The sequence below is a fragment of the Castor canadensis genome, chromosome 13 (assembly GCF_047511655.1).
Source record: "Castor canadensis chromosome 13, mCasCan1.hap1v2, whole genome shotgun sequence".
Classification (NCBI taxonomy): Eukaryota; Metazoa; Chordata; class Mammalia; order Rodentia; family Castoridae; genus Castor; species Castor canadensis.
In genome coordinates, this window is record NC_133398.1 from 10,395,234 (window position 1) to 10,413,187 (window position 17,954).

At 38.0% G+C, this 17,954-nt stretch overlaps 1 protein-coding gene across 8 annotated transcripts in view; it reads left to right on the forward strand.

The window, feature by feature from the left end:
- Scai (suppressor of cancer cell invasion) overlaps window positions 1–17,954 on the forward strand; it is a 138,223-nt gene that overhangs the window by 26,279 nt on the left and 93,990 nt on the right. The window contains exon 3 of one of the 8 annotated variants that reach the window (XM_074053216.1): window positions 16,672–16,789. The exons of the other annotated variants lie outside the window; for them this stretch is intronic. The gene's annotated coding sequence lies outside the window, so the exon portion shown is untranslated. The remainder of the gene's footprint in view (window positions 1–16,671; window positions 16,790–17,954) is intronic. 8 annotated transcript variants of the gene reach the window in all.

Consider the following 17,954-nt stretch of genomic DNA (forward strand, 5'->3'; position numbering starts at 1 on the left):
ACATTTCTTTAAAGATTCCTAGTTCCTTTTATTAGAGAATGGTGTTAGAAGCCAAGGTCTTTGTACTGAATGTGCTAGCTATTTCTGGGGCACAATGTGCTTTTAATTTGCTGATGATTGATGAATCAAACACCCTTTCATATGTTTGTTGTTTATTTGTGTATCTTGTTTGTCATGTGACAAGAATGTTCAACACTTGCAAACAGTAGTGTTGAGTAGTTATGACAGAAACCGTGGCTCATAAGACCTAAAATATTTATTATCTGGCCGAGCATGGGAAAAGTTTTCTTCTCTAGTTGCCACTATTTCAGTGTCTGTTCTGGGTTGGTTTTGATTGGCTGGTTTTTCTTATATTTTCTTTCTTCTTAGCATGCCTGGTAATCTTTGTTTACAGATGTTGGGTAGGTACTTCTAGACTTTTTTTTTTTTTCTATTTCATAAATTTCTTGAGATTTTTCCTGGAATACTGTTAAATTATTTGGAAATATTTTGATCCTTTTGGGTCATACTTTTAAGCTTTGCTTTGTGGAACCAGAGCAGCATTGAGGGCTATCACACTAGTGCTTATCATTCTCTACTACGATGGCAAGATCTTTCTAAATACTTTACTAGGGAATTATAAGGTCTTCCAAGTCTGGCTGATGGGAAGAGGCGCTGTGAATGGAACCGTTCCTTCTAATCCTCTCATGTGCCTTATTCCTCCATCTTTGGTGGTTTTCTTCCACACATAGGCTGATTGCACTTGGCAGAACACTGCATACTTCGCCTGCATTTTCTCCCTACGCAGCTGTCTCCTCTGCAGTACTTTGTCCTGCACCTCTAGCTGCCCTTGGCTCTCTGATGTTCTGCTTTTTTTTTTTTTTTTTTTTTTTAAGGATTTTAGAGAGAGAATTCTTTATTTGATAGACATTATGTTTCAGAAATAATGGGAAAAGAAGTGGGAAGTGAAGTCTAATGGAGACTGGTTATTGTGGTGGAAGAAATGTATATTAGCTTTTGATGTCTGAAGATGTCTTTGTTGCACCAGTTTTGGTAATTTAGCTGGTTGTAAAACTGCATTTTTGATATTTTGTTATTTATTGGTGGAATTGAGGTTTGAACTCAGGTCAATTCTATCTTTTCAACTCAGGACATCCCTGGTTTCCTTCCCTGTGCCATACCCTGGAAATGCTTTCAAGATAGTGAGCAGGGGCACTTGTTCTCAATCTTTTCCTCTGAGATTGTTGCTCCTTGTTGTTTGATGTTCATTGTCTTGAAAACCATGGTTTCTTCTATCTCATTTACTTTATTTTGGTTCTGTGAAGTGAGAAGTGTATCTGATCTCTGGTACCAACTGCATCTCTGCAGAAGCAGAAGTCTTTGAGATCTTTCTGATGTCCTGAATGACAGTTTGATTTTATCCAATGCTTTTTTTTGCATACGTTGAGATGATTATAATTCTTTCCTCTTTTTCTGGTAACAATTGAATGACATGGAGTGATTATTTTTTTTGTAGTCTTAAACCAATCTTATATTTCTGGAATAAGCCTAACTTAGTCATCATCTTTTTTTTTTAATATATTGCAGATTTAATTTACTAATATGTATTTGAGGATTTTTGCATCAATGTTATGTTCATTACTGCCCTTATTCAAGGTTTCTTTTTTTAGTTCTAGTAGTAGTAGTAGTTTTTGTTGTTCTTCCTTTTCTTCCTTCTGGTTCTTTGCAGCTTTTTTTTTGAAGTGGTCTAGCTACATACCCCAGGCTAGCCTCAAGTTCAAGATCCTTCTTTCTCAGATTCCTGAGACTTATAGGCAAGCTATTCAGATTTTGACATCAAGATGATTATTATAAGAGAGTGCTAGAATTACAGTCACATGCCACTTTATCTAGCAGTTTATTCAGGTTTTGACATCAAGATTATTTTTTTCTCTTTTTAATTTTTTTCTTTTTTGAGGCAGTCTTGCTATGTTGTCTATGTTGACCTTGAACTGTGTATCCCATTCTGGCCTCAGACACTATTATTCTGCCTCAGCCTCCCAAATGATGGTATTAAAGGTGAGGTACACCATATTAGACAAGATTATTCTTTTTTTTTTTTTCAGTACTGGGGATTGAATTTAGGACTTCACGCTTGCTAAGCAGGTGCTCTACCACGTGAGTCCTTTTTTGTGATTGTCCAGGGCTTGAAATCTCAATCCTCCTCATCTCTGCCTCTTGGGTAGCTAGGATTTCAGGCATGAGCCACGGGCGCTTGGCTTAGACAAGATTATTCTTAATAAAAGGTTATCTAAGGTTAGGAAATGTTTTGGGGAACGTTCCCTTTTTTCCTCTAGAAAAGTTTATGTAATACTTTTTCTTCCTTAAATGGTTAGACAAATTCTGTGGTGAATCCATTTACTTATTTAATTACAAATCTACTACTTTAATAGATATAGGAGTATTCAGATTTTCTATTTGCTTTTGTTTCACTTTTGGTCAGTTATTTTTTTCTAGGAAGTCAAATTATATGGTTAAAGTTACATATTATATAATGAATAACCTTCCAATTGACTATACCATACCAACATGATATGCATGTTTGAATTTGTATATTCTTCATTTTCTCTAGAGTATTAGTAGGCAGATTCTGTATCAAATAAAACTATAATATCTAAGGCATAGGATCAAATAGATCATTTGAATTAAAGCATACTTGGGTTTGTATTGAGGTTTTATAAGGAGATACTGATTTAAGTGCTTATTTCGATAGTTCATTTTGCTTTGTCACTCTTTAAAATGTACATTTTTCTTGTTTGGCAATGGGTTGTTATTGATTAAAGAAAGAATCTTAGGGTATGTATTGAATAATAATGTGGGACTAGCAAATTTAAAGTGTGGTTCTTAAATTTTGGAAGTACTATTTATTGTGTTATATTTATTTCTCCAGATTAATTTTGTCTTTGTTTTCTAAAACTTATTAGAATCAATATCTGCTTATAATTGTAGGACAACTGAAAGAAAGAAAAATAATTCCAAAATGATTTACTCAAACTTTTTTTTTCAGTTTATGAGACATTATAACTTGAGTGGAATCCTTCTGTTATCTTGAAAATTTTAATGGATAAGTAGCATTTCAGAACCACAAAATGTGTCCATCTTGTTTTACAAGACTTAAAGATTCACATGCTAGGAGTGGTGAGGATTATTTCTCTAGGCTTATTTCTGTAGGTATGTAGTTTGTGGCCAGAGAAATATTACCTCGCAGCAGCTTACAGGTGCCAAGAGAGACCAGAGAAGTCTTGTAGTAGAAATTGTACAGAGGAGTTGTCCAACTAGATTCCTCAGGATGGCAGGCAGCAGAGAGACTCAAATGCTCTAAAATTTTACTGGTTTGGTAAGTTATTGGAAGTGAATCTTCCAATGCTTCTGTTAAATAGACAATCAGAATTAGTTACGCTTATGTTATTTATAGTGCTTAAGAAATTTAAAGCTTGGGATAGTAGCTCCCTGCCTGTAATCCCACTTCTCTAAAGTTCTCTAAAGTCGGAGATCAGGAGAATGAGGGTTCAAGGCCAATCTGAGCATACAAACAAACCAGGTGTGGTGTTGTGCTCCTTGATTCCAGCTGTGTGAGAGGCATAGGTTAGAGGATCTGGTCATTGGCAAAAATTAGAAATCTACATGACAAATAACTAAAGCAAAAAAGAGTGTGTGTGTGTGTGTGTGTGTGTGTGTGTGTGTGTGTGTGTGGGGTCAAGTGGTAGAGTGTGTGTGTGTGTGTGTGTGTGTGTGTGGTCAAGTGGTAGAGTGTGTGTGTGTGTGTGTGTGTGTGGTCAAGTGGTAGAGTGTGTGTGTGTGTGTGTGTGTGTGTGGTCAAGTGGTAGAGTGTGTGTGTGTGTGTGTGTGTGTGTGTGTGTGTGTGGTCAAGTGGTAGAGTGTGTGTGTGTGTGTGTGTGTGTGTGTGGTCAAGTGGTAGAGTGTGTGTGTGTGTGTGTGTGTGTGTGTGTGTGGTCAAGTGGTAGAGTGTGTGTGTGTGTGTGTGTGTGTGTGTGTGTGTGTGTGTGGTCAAGTGGTAGAGTACCTAACTAGCAAGTGAAGGCCCTGAGTTTAAACTCCAGTACTGCCAAAAAAATTAAAACAGCAACAAAAACCAAGAAATTTAAACCAAAACTTAAGAAATGGTCTAAGGCCATATTGGATAAATAATGATGTTTTAATGTCTTTCTTCCTAGAACATGTTTATCCTCTGAAATTAAGGATTGAAAATTTATAAGGACAGTCTTTTAAGTATTTTGAGGTAAAATGATTAAAGCAGTTTTTTTTTGTATAAAAAAATGGAAATATAGAAAACATATGTAAACAATTATACCAGGGTATCTGTGGTTCCATTTATTCCTAAAATATAGCATTTGCCATTTCTACAATCATTTTCAGACACATTGTACAGTATTTAGGGATTGTGAAGCCTGAAGGGCTCTGAGAGAACGTTATTTTGTGGGAAGTGCGATGAGACTGGTACTGTTAAAGTATAGGTAATTTGCCCAGTGTTGTGAGGGAACAGAGGCATATTTACACTTAGGGAAATAGATCCATTATTGCTTCATTTGCCAATATCACTACTCTTGCTAGTACCTTAGTAAAATGGGGTGGTTTTAACACAAGTACTGCAATATTGTGACTTTCAGTCTAATAACCATGACAGTTACTAAGTAACTAACAGACAGGTAGTATATATAGCAAAGATACATTGGACAAGGGATTGACTTGTGAGTTACTGAAATTTCAGAGGTGCATGATGGCCTTGGTTTTCTCACCACCAGCCAGCCTCTAAAAGTTGGTGTATCGGTTCAATGCCAGCAGAAGTAAAAACTATGAGGTCCTTTTGAAGACCATTATTATGTAGAAAAAAAACCAGTGTTGACACTTTTAAGAGTCACATTAGGCTCTGAGAACTGAAGGTTACTGCTAAATTATTTAAGCAGCCTGCTGGGCTGCTTCTGCATTAGTGATACACGCCCCTTTCTGTTCTCAGTGTCCCTTGGAGTTCAGTAAAAACTATAGTATTATACACTTTAATGAGGTAAGCTTATCGTATATGAATCAAATCTGAATTAAGCTGTTATTAAAAACCCTATGTATTATGAGTGATTTCCTTTAATGAGTAAGAAGATTGCTTTGTGATAAAGTATGAATTGGAATCATAGCATTTACCACCTCCAGATCAGATGATGACACAGAAGCAGATGAGGAAAAAAATTGGATGGTTCTTCTGAAGATTGTAAGTGAAACCTGGCATTATAACATTTTTGTGTGGCCAAATATAAAATAATATTTTTGTTGTTTAGTGTAGATTTTTGGGGATAGGCCATTTTGATTTCCATTTGACAATGGTTGTTAGTTTGGAATACATAGTTCCTCCTTCTCTATGGTTTCCCTTTCCTGAGGTTACCTATGATCTGAAAATATTAAAGGAAACATTCCGTGCTCCATCCAACCCAGGGTGCGAGTCATCCCTTGTCTGATGTATCTTTGCTATATATACTACCTGTCTATTAGTCACTTAGTAACTGTCATGGTTATTAGACGGAAAGTCACAATATTGCAGTACTTGTGTTAAAATCACCCCATTTTACTAAGGTACTAGCAAGAGTAGTGATATTGGCAATTTTATTGTAGAACATTATCAGAATTGTTCTGTTTTCTTATTGTTATTAATCCTTACTATGTTTAATTTATAAATTAAACTTTGTCATAAGTATGTATATATAAGAAAAAACAAAACAGTCATGAGCTACATAACATTTCTGTCAGTGATGATGGTGGTCCCTTACGATCATGTTGTCTAATGACACAATAGCTGCCTTTGTTTATATAATCATATTCTGTAAATGAAGTCAACTAGTGACATGTTTCTTAGAACATGTCCTTATCATTATGTGACAACATGACTGTGTTTATAAAGTTTGAGGCTGTCCTCAGTTCCAGGGGGCTACTCTGTAAATTTTGTGTCAGAAGAAGATTTTACTTAGGTGAGTTAAAACAATGATTATAAAGTTAAAAATATGACAAAATAAATTCTTGTCCCTATAAGTCCAGTTCATTATTAAATCCTTCACTAAACAACAAGTAGAAGAAAGAACTATTTTGGCCACAAATATCTTACCTGATTATTGTACTTGGACAGAAATAGATGTTCTCTTTTGGAAAACAACATGAATTACTTTAAAAAAAACAATTGGTAGCTTGGTCTGATTAGGTCACATCAGTATTTCCATCTTACGTTTGATTTTAGCTATTTTAAAATATGGTTGAGCTATGACCCAGGCATTTGGAATTATACCAACACTGCCATTTTAATGGTATAACCATTACCCTAACTTGGTCAGCTTGCATTCATTGCTAGTCTGCCAGATTTTAATGTGGTAATGGAGGACAAAAGTTACATTTATGTGATTTCCACTTGCATTTTTTTTTCTTCATTAAAAAACTGGTCAACTTAATTTGACAGTATGCTCTGACCAGGGGTTTTATGTTCTTGTAAGTCTTGTTAATGCCATCCTAACTTTGAGGAGATGTGGACTCAAATGGTTAATTTTGAGAGTATTTGACTTTGGGCCCTTCAACTTTTGTGTCAACTCTAGCCAGTAGCTTTTTCAAGAAAACAGTCTTAAAGTGATACAGCTTTCTGCTTTAACAGATAGTGCAAAGAGGTTCCCCCCCTTGGGTTTTTCTCAGTTAAACACACTTAACAGAAATCACTTCATTTTGCAGCATTTGTTAATGTTTTTTTCTTGCTTTTTCGTTAATGTGTTGAGATATGACAAAGATGATCTGACAGGCAGAAATTAGTCTAAAATGTCTTGGGGGATTATGAAGTATTTGGAATCTAAAAATAATGGCAGGAGTGTAACATTATTCTTTAAAGTGTTACTGACTTGCACCTCATGATCCTCCTCTATTAAGATTTGGAGTTTACTTTTTAAGTCTAGTTACAGCCATATAACATGTTTGCATTATAATGGATCCTCATTTGCCATTTTCTAGTTATTGGGGTTTTAATATACTAGGAATAATATGTTATGATGTCAGCTCCATTATGCTTTGGGCAGGAATAATTTTGTTCTCTTGTAAACTTGAAGAGTCCATGGAATCCCTTTTCAATGTCTGGCTTTATTTTTGGAGTGTAGTTTGCAAGTGTAATTTCTATTTGTGGTAATAATCCTGTTAGGATGCATATTGTCAACTCTTTGTGAAGGTGTAGCTTCACAAAATTTTCACAAAATTTCTAATTTTATGGAGCATAAAATTAGAAATGCTTCCTTCCTTTGGCTCCCAATCTAAATTTAGTAGGGAAGACTCTCCTTTCCTATTGTCATTAAAAATGGAAGATACCCATCTGCCTATAATGGCTCGGATAGAATTCTTCCAGCAGGTTTGGGGTTGAAGTTTCTAATGCTGATTTCAGTTAGCCCCAAGATTCTTGGAAAAGTATGTTTTCTTTATAACAGAGGCAAGGAGTATACAGTTTACAGTGCTGACCTTGAGTTGAATTTTGAGGAGAAATTGAAACAATAACATGGTTACTTTGTTAAGAAATAATTGACTTTGACATTAAATCTACTTCCAATCCAGTATTTTACTACCTATGTAAGAAAGCTACTTAACCTCTTTGAGATTATAACCTCATTTATTTGGTTGGATAAATGAGTCCTACTTCATAGTGTTGTTAAGAAGTAAATTAAGTGAGTTAATATTTATAAAGTGCTTTCTTCAGTGCTTGGCATATAGAAGACATTGAGGTGGTAATTGTTATCACCATTGATTATTAATATTGCTTCTGGTTCCTTTTATTAAAAAGACCTCAAACTTGCTGTTAAAAAAGAAATCTTTAGGGCCAGCCATGGTAGCTGGAATTACAGCTACTTGGGAAGCAGGGTTCAGGAGATTGGGGTTCAAGGACAGCTAGGCAGAAAGTTAGTGAGACCCCATCTCAACAAATGACCAGGGTCTGGTGGGAAGTGTCTTTCATCCCAGCTACGTGGTAGGATGGAATAAGTTGGAGGATCGTGGTCTGAAGCCAGCCCGGGCAAAAATGTGAGACTCTATCCAAAAAGTAATTAAAGCTTAACAACAACAAAAAAAAGGCTGGAGGCGTGGCTCAAGTGGTAGCAAGCAAGAGGCCTTAAGTTCAAAACTTGAGTATCACCTCCCCCCCCCACCACCAAAAAAAATCTTAATTTGTAGTTCAGGATATTATACAAAGTCAGAGATAAGCAGGGAATTCCTCAACGTGTTTCGAGTTACGGAAATCACTTAGAAGCAGACTGAAAATCACCCCCAAAGAGCTACCTGTATTTGCTGGCTGCAGAAGAAGCAGGGAAATTAAGAGAAAGTTACCAGTGAGGGAAACAGGAAGAAGAGCTTTCATGTGGTTAGATGTGTCCACTGATTAAAGCAAGGCGTACAAATCCAGGAATTACCTGACTCTGCTGAAACGATAACAAACCCCTCACATCCCCAGCTCTAGCCTGGGTAATTGCTTTTGGCATAATAGCTATTACCACAGGCAGAGTGAACGTTTAATAACTAGAGTGGAGACTTCCCTTTGCAATGCACAAATAGGAAAAACACTACCTCAGCAATGATCTCCCTCATTTGACCTTCTCCATTGCTTAGTTTTCCGGCAGTGTGTCTACATCTTGCTCTTGTGCCTCATCTTAGCATTTGGAAATTATAATGGCACAGGCTACGGGCCCTCCAGAATGTTTAATATGTAGCATTGAACATTTCCAAATGGGATTAACTCATGAGAGTTAAGGCTTTTGTTTGATTTTGTATACCAGTGTGAACATTGTGTGGAAAATAAATATTATACTGCTTTATTAATAGATTTTATTTTCCACTTGTAATTCACATTTTCCATACAATAAAAGATAATTTTTATTGTAATACTTTCAATTATGGTTTTCGTTTTTTGTTGTTGTTGTTGTTGTTTTGAGATAAGATTTCATTATATAGCCCAAGCTAGCCTGAAACTTCAGATTCTCCTGCCTCAGCCTCCTGAGTGTTGGGATTATATGAATGTACCACCATGCCCAGCCTCAATTATGTTCTAAGTAAGTCTAAATTCTTTTTTTATTTTTTTGGTGGTAGGACCTCATGCTTGCTAGGCAGGCAGTCTATCACTTGAGTCTCTGCCAGCCCTTCTTGTTTGTTTTTGAGACAGGGTCTTGTTATGTAGCCCAGGCTGGCCTCAAACTCTGCTGGGCTCAGATGATCCTCCTACTTCAGCCTCTGAGGAGCTGGAACTAGAGGTGTGTACTACCATGCCTGGCTAAATAGCTTAATGTTCTTAATGTTGGTGTTGAAATATTAACTGTTTTAATTCTTGGAGGTTCACAAAACAGCCTTCATCTCTTCTTCCTTGAAGCAACATACCATTCTGAACTATCCAGAATATATTTTGCCTATAACAAAAGGGTATTCCTAAGAAACACTATACTTATAATATGAGTTAGAGACACTTTAGCCTTATGAGGTTTAGTTGTTTCTCAGGTATTAATCCACTTGAAGCAATCCAGGTATAGTGTGGTAGCTCTCGAGTTGCAGGCACCTTCTGTCTTGTTGCTCTGCTGTCACTGGGTTATTGTATACATCGGCATAATCCAAGATGCTCAAAATGATATCCATATTTCCTTTAGGAGAAAGAGAGAAAAGACGGGGTTAAAGGGCACATTTATTCCTCTAAGGACCAACACCTAACACTTCAGCTCATTCTGTTGCCCATAATTTAGTTACATGGCCACACCTGGATGCACGGTTGCATTGGGTTGGTCTTCTACCCAAGGAAAAATAGACTGCTATACAACTGTTTCTGTAGAAGGAAAGAGCACATATTGTAAAAGTATCTATTGTAGGGATGTTCACTTTCTATCTCATAAGGTTATGTTTTAGTTGGTTTTTAGTTTGAACAACAACCATGTATATTTTGTTTTAACCATGTTAATGGGTTGGAGTTCCCAGGAAGCAAAATTTGAGACAGAATTTGGTGTTCAGGCTGTTATGGAGTGCCCTTATGTTCAACAACTGTGGGAGGCATAGGAAAGAAACAGGATTTGGCAGGAGGAGAAGTTGAGCTATGGTGTACTTCTGACAGCAGTCCTGACTAAGTCCACAGGGAGCTCTGGAGCCAAATGGGCCTTTCAGACTTGTTCTGCTTCAGGCTAAAGTGGCTGGACTATGTATCCCCTTAGATTTGGCTGGCTAAACTGCAACTGGAGTTGCCCCAAAAGCAGCAGCAGAGGAATTGCCACAAGGGAGTGCCCACAAACTGTCTCTGATTTTTTCTTAGGATACACAAAGCAAGCAAGGGAGACTTGGGAGACCAGTACCCTTTTTCTGTTGGCCATTGGGTATGGGACACCATGGAAGGATATGACTGTGGGCAAGGCAGCTCTGCAGAGGTGATCCCACAGGGGCTGACTGAGCTCCTAGCAAGTCCTTCCTTGAAGATCTGGGTGGCACATCTCTGTCACAAACTTGTATGCATGCAGAAGTAATTAACACATTTTGTATTTATCTATTTTATAACTTAGAAAGCTAAAATTTGCTTACTTTTTCATCAAAAATTTCTTGATGTGCCAAGTCCATTGTAGACTGGAGATGGGGAAATTTTAAAACAAAGTCCTTCCCCTTCTGGGGTTTATATTACATTTGGAGATGGACAACAACTAAATAAATTTCTAATATGTTAGATGGTGATAATTACTTTGGGGAAAAAATATCACGAAAAGGAGAGGAGTTGCTGTTTTCTATAGTGGTCAGGGAAACTTCTTTGATCAGGCGGTTTGACCAAACAAAGGTATGAGGAGATGATGGAATCAGCCATACAGGTCAAATACCAAGTTGAGATCACAGCAGGTGCCAGCACAACCTGTGGCAGGAATGTTTTTGAAAAGCAAGGAGTGGCAGAGTGAATGAGAATAGTAGAATGAAGAGTAGGAGGAGGTAGCCTTGCACATCTTTGTGTTCAGGTCAGAGTAGACCTTGTAAGCCATTTCAAAAACTTAGGGACCTTCTCAGAATCAGATGGGAAACTATGGGAAGTGATACAATCTGACATATTTTAAAAAGATCCCCTTGTCTTGTGTGTTTGGAATGAACTATCCCTGAGCAAGAATGAGCCCCTGGAAGAATGAAGTTGCCCCTCACTAGGATGAGGAAAACTGTGTCAAGAGTGTAGGTTTGGGGGAGGAATAGCTGGGATTTACTTTGGATATGTTGAGTTTGGAGTGCTAAGTAGATATGCAGAAAGAAACGTCAAGTGGGAAATTGGAAAATGGAAACATTCAGGGAAGAAGTCTAGTGTATAGCTTAAAAATTTGGGACTTGCCAGTGTACAGTTGGTGTTTAAAGTCATAAGAGTACATGCAATCACCTTTAGAATGAAAAGAGAAGAATGTCTCAGAGATAGGAGCTCAGGGTCTCTCCACCACTTTGAGGTTGAGTTATAAGGTGAACGAACTCAGGGAACTTGGAATCCCACTACTCCACTCCATTCTTGTAGGGGAGAAGTAGCCAGTGAAGAGAAAATTATGCTTAGACAGTAAATAGGGGTGTTTCCAGAGGAGGAAAATGGTCAGCTGTGTTCATTACTGCTGTGGGGATCAATAGTATTGACCAGCAGTACTGTACTGGAATAAAGGGGCAAAGTGCATTGGTGTGTGTTTGAGACAGAGTGGGAGATGAACTGCATCCACCACCGAGACACATCTCGTACAGAGTTATAGAGGAACAGCATGAGAGGTGGAGAGGCAGGTGTGATGGAAAGAAGGGTCTGGTGGTGTAAGACGGTGCAGCTTGTTTGGGTGCTGCTGATAATTATCCAGTAAAGAGGGGATCTTTGATGATGCTGTAGGAAAAGAACAATGTCCTTGAATAACTGGGGGGGATAGGAGGGGTAATGCATAAATGGGAGGGGTGCTCTCAAATGACATACCTAATTCTGTCAACATAGTAGAAGAGAAACAGAGTAGTGTATATCGCTACAGACTCAAATAGTTTGGAACATACATGTCTGTGTAGGTGTAGAAGACCTTTATTGATTGTCTCTCTCAGTGAAATGTAAATCTTTTGCCATCAACTGAAGAGCGATGCTGGGGGATGAGATCTTGGCTGGTTGAGGAGAGAGGAAGAAATGTGAAATAGTGCTCTGGGAAAGTGAAGAGTGAATGGACTAGAGAATGGAGTAGAAGTGCCCTTCTGAGGTCATGAATTGAAAGACAGGACAGTTAGTGAGATTGTGTGTTTCTTCAGCCATATTTAGCTACCCAGGTGCAAACACAGAGTAGGTAGAGGATTGGATTTAATTAAGTAATGAATATAACTAATTGTTCACTATGACAGCTTTTTTTTTTTTAGGTGGTTAGTGATATGAATGGTGTTTAGAATTTCTGATTTTTAATTACACCCATGTTGGAAGGCCAAAAGTAATGAGTAACAGGTTATTAAAGCGGGGCGGGGGGAGGGGGGAGGCTGGTATTCGTTGTTTCAGGAAAGGTTTTTGGGTAAAAATTACAGTCTCTAATTCCAGTCATCCTAAGCAGAAAAGGAACTTTTGGGAAGGTTGTCAAGTAACTCACAACACCCATGGAAAGTCTGGATAGGCTGGTCCAAAAAACAGGGAGAAACCAAGAGAGTGAGAAGATCTGGAATCACTGCCACAGTCATGCTTTGGGAGAAGTCTGCATCAGGAAATTGTTTCCTCCATTTCTGAGCCTGGGTGTTGCCTGTGTAGAGGGATGATTTTTGAGTCTGTCCTTTCTTACAGAGTCACTAGCTATACCTCAGAGGTGTTTAAACAGATCCTTTTGGCTGCTATGTCAAAATTGGGGTAGGGGTTCAAGAGTGGAAATGCAGAGGAATCCTGAGACTCCAAAATAAATAATGTTGACTTGACTAGGACGGTGACAGTGACAGGAAAAGAAGCCAACAGATTCATGAAATAGGGTTGTTGCTAAGATTCTTGTTTAGGGACGAAATATCTTTTTTCCTTCTTCTTCCTCTTCCTGTCTTTCTTCCTCTTTCTTACCTTATCTTCCTCTTCTGACCCACGTCTCTTCAAATTCAGACCTTTCTAGAAGCATTTTATCTTTCTTTTTCTTTTTTTTTTTCATTGTTGGGGCTGGGGTTTGAACTCAGGTCTTCATGCAGGTGCTCTACTACTTGAGCCATACCTCCAGTCCATTATGCTCTGGTTATTTTGGAGATGGGAGTCTTGTGAACTATTTGCTTGGACTGGCTTCAAACCACAATCCTCCCACTCTCAGTTGCCCAAGTAGCTAGGATTACAGGCGTGACCTTCTGGCGCCCAGCTAGAAGCATTTCTTTATGCATTGCTATGTATGCATTGCTAGGTGTAACCTGTGTAGCAGGTATTTGATAATATCCTGCAATGTTCAAATTCATTAATAAGGAAATATTTCTAAGCTTCTACTATGTATACTGTTGTACTAAAGGGAGTTGGTAATGGTAGTCATTTCTAGAATTGTTCTAAACACTCAGAAATTACTGATTTCTCTGAAGACACCGTGATTGCTGACTGTGCTAACCAGCTTTTTTTCCTAGGTGTGGACAATTAAGAATACACGATTTAGAACCAAGTGCTGTGGCATGGTATCTGTTGTCCCAGCTACTCAGAAGCCTGAGGCAGGAGGATCTGTTGAGCCCAAGAATTCCCACCTAGCTTAGGTAACAACACAAGACCCCTTCTCAAAAAAAATGGAAACAGACATGATCTAGTTTTCATCTCAGCTTTGTTTCCTAGCACTCATTAGTCCCTTATTGTAGTCATATATTAGCTATCTGAAATAAGTCAAATGAGTACCCATTATTCTTAAAAATAATGCAAAAAGCAATCTTTTGTAATCTTCTTAAGACCATGACTTTCAAATAGGATTAATCATCAGAAATGGCCAAAATATTTGTTAAAAAAAAATACAGACTCCCAGTTCTCCTGAATCATAATATCTGATAAGTAAGTCCCAGAAATCTAGATCTTTAAAAATTAAACATTGCAAGTTAATCAGTCAGGTTTAGGAATCACAGCTTTATGCTTTTCAGACAAGCTTTACTGTTTATCAGGAGAGTTAATTTTCTCTTAATGAGAAGGATCTAGTATAAATGAATGTTTGGATTTCTCAGCCTAATTAAAAATACGGGGACTTAGGAATGTACCTCACTGATAGAGTACTTGCTTAGTATTCACAAGACCCAGGGTTCAATCCCAATGCCACCAAAACAAACAAAAAACAAAAAACACGTTTCATCCTTGAAACTGGTTTCATAATAATACAGTTTTGGGGAGTGGTGGAGGAGGTGGATTTTGTTGTTACACAATTTTCAACTCCTTAAGTCTGTCATGCTCTACGTTACAAGAATACAGCCCACTGAATCTGAGCTTCAAACAAGCTGGTATAAGAAATAGCTAGATCATTGCCTTTCAAACTTACTGTGCATACAGATCATCTGGGAAACTTGTTGAAATGCAGATTCTGCTTTAGTAGGTCTGGAGTAGGGCTTAGATGCTCCCTTTCTATTAAGCTTCAGGGTGATGCTGTTGGTGGTGGTCTGAGATCTCATTTTCAGTGGAATTATGCTGAATAAGAACTGTTGTATACCCTTTGGGCTTTCATCTTTGTGTGGGGCTCTGTGCTTTGGGAGTGTTTAATTTGACCAAAAGTTGAATAGTACATTTTAAGAAGACCAGATTATGTAACCTCTTCCTGCTTTCTCCCTCATTTTTGAAGGTTGTGTACTATATATAGCTTAAGACTGGTTTCAGGCTTTCTAAATGGATAAAAGAAGAGAAGTTTCAGAAGCAGTATAATTTTTATTGAATCATTAAATCTGCACCAGCAATGTCTTATCTACATGAGACATTCTAAACTAGAAGTAGAATATTAGTTACTGAATTAAGAATAAGAGGAAAAAACATGTTGAAAATTATTAGCTATGTAGGATATACCTAAGGATTGGAGAATTTATGTTTTATAGGATTGAGAATTTTTTGGTTAAGACACAAGGTATGCTAGAGCAATGGTTTTTAGCTGAGGTGATTTTGCCTCTTATATTTGGCCCTATCAGGAGACATTTTTAGTTGTCATATGTGGTGGGGTGGCGGTGGTACTCCTGTCATCTAGTGGATAGAGACCAGAATGGCTAAACACCTGGCAGTGCACCTGGCGCCTCCCACAAGAAAATATTTTTTGGCCTAAATAGTGCCAAGGTTGAGAAGACCTACGTTAGAGAATTTTCACAAATTCTTGCCTTTTTTTTTTTTTTTTTTTTTTTTTTTTTTTCGATACTGGGGCTTAAACTCCGGACCTACACTTTCAGCCACTCCACCAGCCCTTTTTTGTGAAGGTTTTTTTTGAGATAGAATCTCATGGCGCTATTTAACTGGGCTGGCTTCGAACTGTGATCCTCCTGAACTCTGCCTCCTGAGTAGCTAGGATTACAGGTGTGAGCCACTGGCACCCAGCTAAGTTCTTGCTTTTTTAAAAATTAAAAATAATAGACCACAGTTTGGTGGTGCATGACTGCATACCTATAATCTCAGTACTCTGGGAGACTAAGGCAGGAGGATTGTGAGTTCAAGTCCAGCCTAGGATACATAATGAGACCCAGTATCAAAAAAAGATAAAAACAAAATCCCTCCAAACAGAAACTGTAAATAGAGAATAATCATCTATGCTCCCCCAATCAAATTAACATTTTTGTCACATTTATTTTATTTTAATATTTGTTTTGTTGTTGTTTTGGCTGTACTGGGGGTTGAACTTGGGGCCTTTGCTTGCTAGGTAGGTGCTCTACCTCTTGCCACATCATGAGCCCTTTTTTGCTTTAGTTATTTTTCAGGTAGGGTCTTACACATTTGCCTGGCTGGGCCTCCTACTGTGATCCTCCTGTTCAATGCCTCTTGTGTGACTGGCCTCACAGACACACAACACCATGCTTGGCTTATTGATTGATATGGGGTCTTGATAACTTTTTCCTTGGTTGGTCTTAAACTACCATCCTTTTAATTTCTACCTCCCAAGTAGCTATTTCTGTGTATATACACAGACAGAAGAAAGAGAAATGCTTTTATAAATTGGGACACTATTACAGATGTATTTTTTTTAAAGCCCTTTTCTTATGAAAGAATTTAAATGTACAGAAATTAAATTGAATAATTATGTCCCATGTATTCATCATCTAACTTAACTCATGGCCAGTTTTATTTCTTCTGGATCCACAGTACTCACCTGATCCTGAATATTTTGAAGCAAATCCCAGACATCACATCTGTCAGTATCTCAGTATGTATGTCTAAAGCAATGTAGATTCTTTTGAGCCATTTTCACACATGCAATTTCCAATTTCCCTGATTGATTATATCTCTCACTTTCCCTCTTCCTTTCCCTCTCCTCCACTCCCCGTGTTTTCTTCCAAGTTGGGTTTTTTTTGCTTCTGCTAAGATTACGTATAATGAAAGAGCACCAATTCCACAAAGAAAGTAAAACGGATTCTGTATGGGCTAAAACAACTCTATCTGCCATAAATCTTGTAAATTTTGTTTTACCTTTCTAAATATCTTAATCTGTTTGGATGTGCCATGTAAAATAATGAAATAACTCATTTCTCATTTTTGCTCCATCTATTTTTCAGATGGCCTTTCTCGTCTTTTCCAGTGTTTCTCTGAACTGTCTTCCTGCTTTGCTGTAGCAATGGCCTCTGGGGACTATTAACTGGAGCATCCCTGCAGGCATCATTCACTTAACTGGTGGTGAGCTTCTTGAGGGCAGGGACCCTGCCTCTCCCTGCCCTAGTAGCATAGCAAGCCCTTAGTATTTGTTAGCTGCCTGGTAGTAATCTTGGGGGAATCCTAGCTCATAGACTTTTTCCACTGCTAAGGTTTAGTTTCTATTTTGGAGTTGTCTGGGACCTGTCTTCAAGGCATTTATTTATATAAGGTCCTTTGAGGAAGATGCTGTTTCATATAGATAACTAACTTTCAAGAAGCTTACAGTTTAGTATATACACAATTAAAAATGAGCAGTAATCAGAAATACTGAAATGAAAAGCAGTAGTCCAGTGAGGTGTAGTAGTGCATGAGTATAATCCAGCTCTTGAGAGACTGAGGCAGTAGTTTGTCTGATCATCCTCCAGAGGAGGGTTTAATGACTTTGACACTCCATCCTCTGGGAGAAGTCCTTGGCCTACAGTCCTGCTTTGGTTTATGATGTTATCATCCCTGTGGGTGCTAGAGCAGCAGGAACAGGTGAAATTCCACAGCAGCTGATTTCTTAGTTAAGTCAGTTGATACTCAGAAGGTCTTTTTTCCCTTTTATTTTTTGACAGCACTGGGGTTTGAACTCAGGGCCTCACACTTGCTAGGCAGGGGCTTTTTACTGCTTGACTCACTCCACCAGCTCTTTTCTTCTCTTTTTTTGTGACAGTCTCTGTATAAAGTAGATTGGCCTTAATCTCTTGATCCTCTGCCTTTGTGTCTCCAGTGCTGGGATTTCAGATTTGCCCCATTGCACCCAGCTTGGTCTTTTTTCTTGCTAAATACATTGTTTGCTTTTATTACAATATAATTATGTTTGCTTTTTCATTCTCTTACCTGATACCTTAATAAGAAAAATGTTCAAATTTGAATGGAACTTATCAGGGTAGTTTTACTATCCTCACATTACAGATGGGGAAAATAAAGTTAAATTGAACTGCAAACTGTATGATTTGAGGAAAGCAGCACCTTCCTTCCGTCCTCCTTCCCTCCCTCTTTCCCTCCCTCTCTCCTTACTTCCTGTTTTTTGGAGACAGGGTCTCTCTGTGTAGCCCAGGCTGAACTTTAATTAATGAACCTACTGCCTCAGTCTCCCTAGTGCTGGATTATACTCATGCACTACTACACCTCACTGGACTACTGCTTTTCATTTCAGTATTTC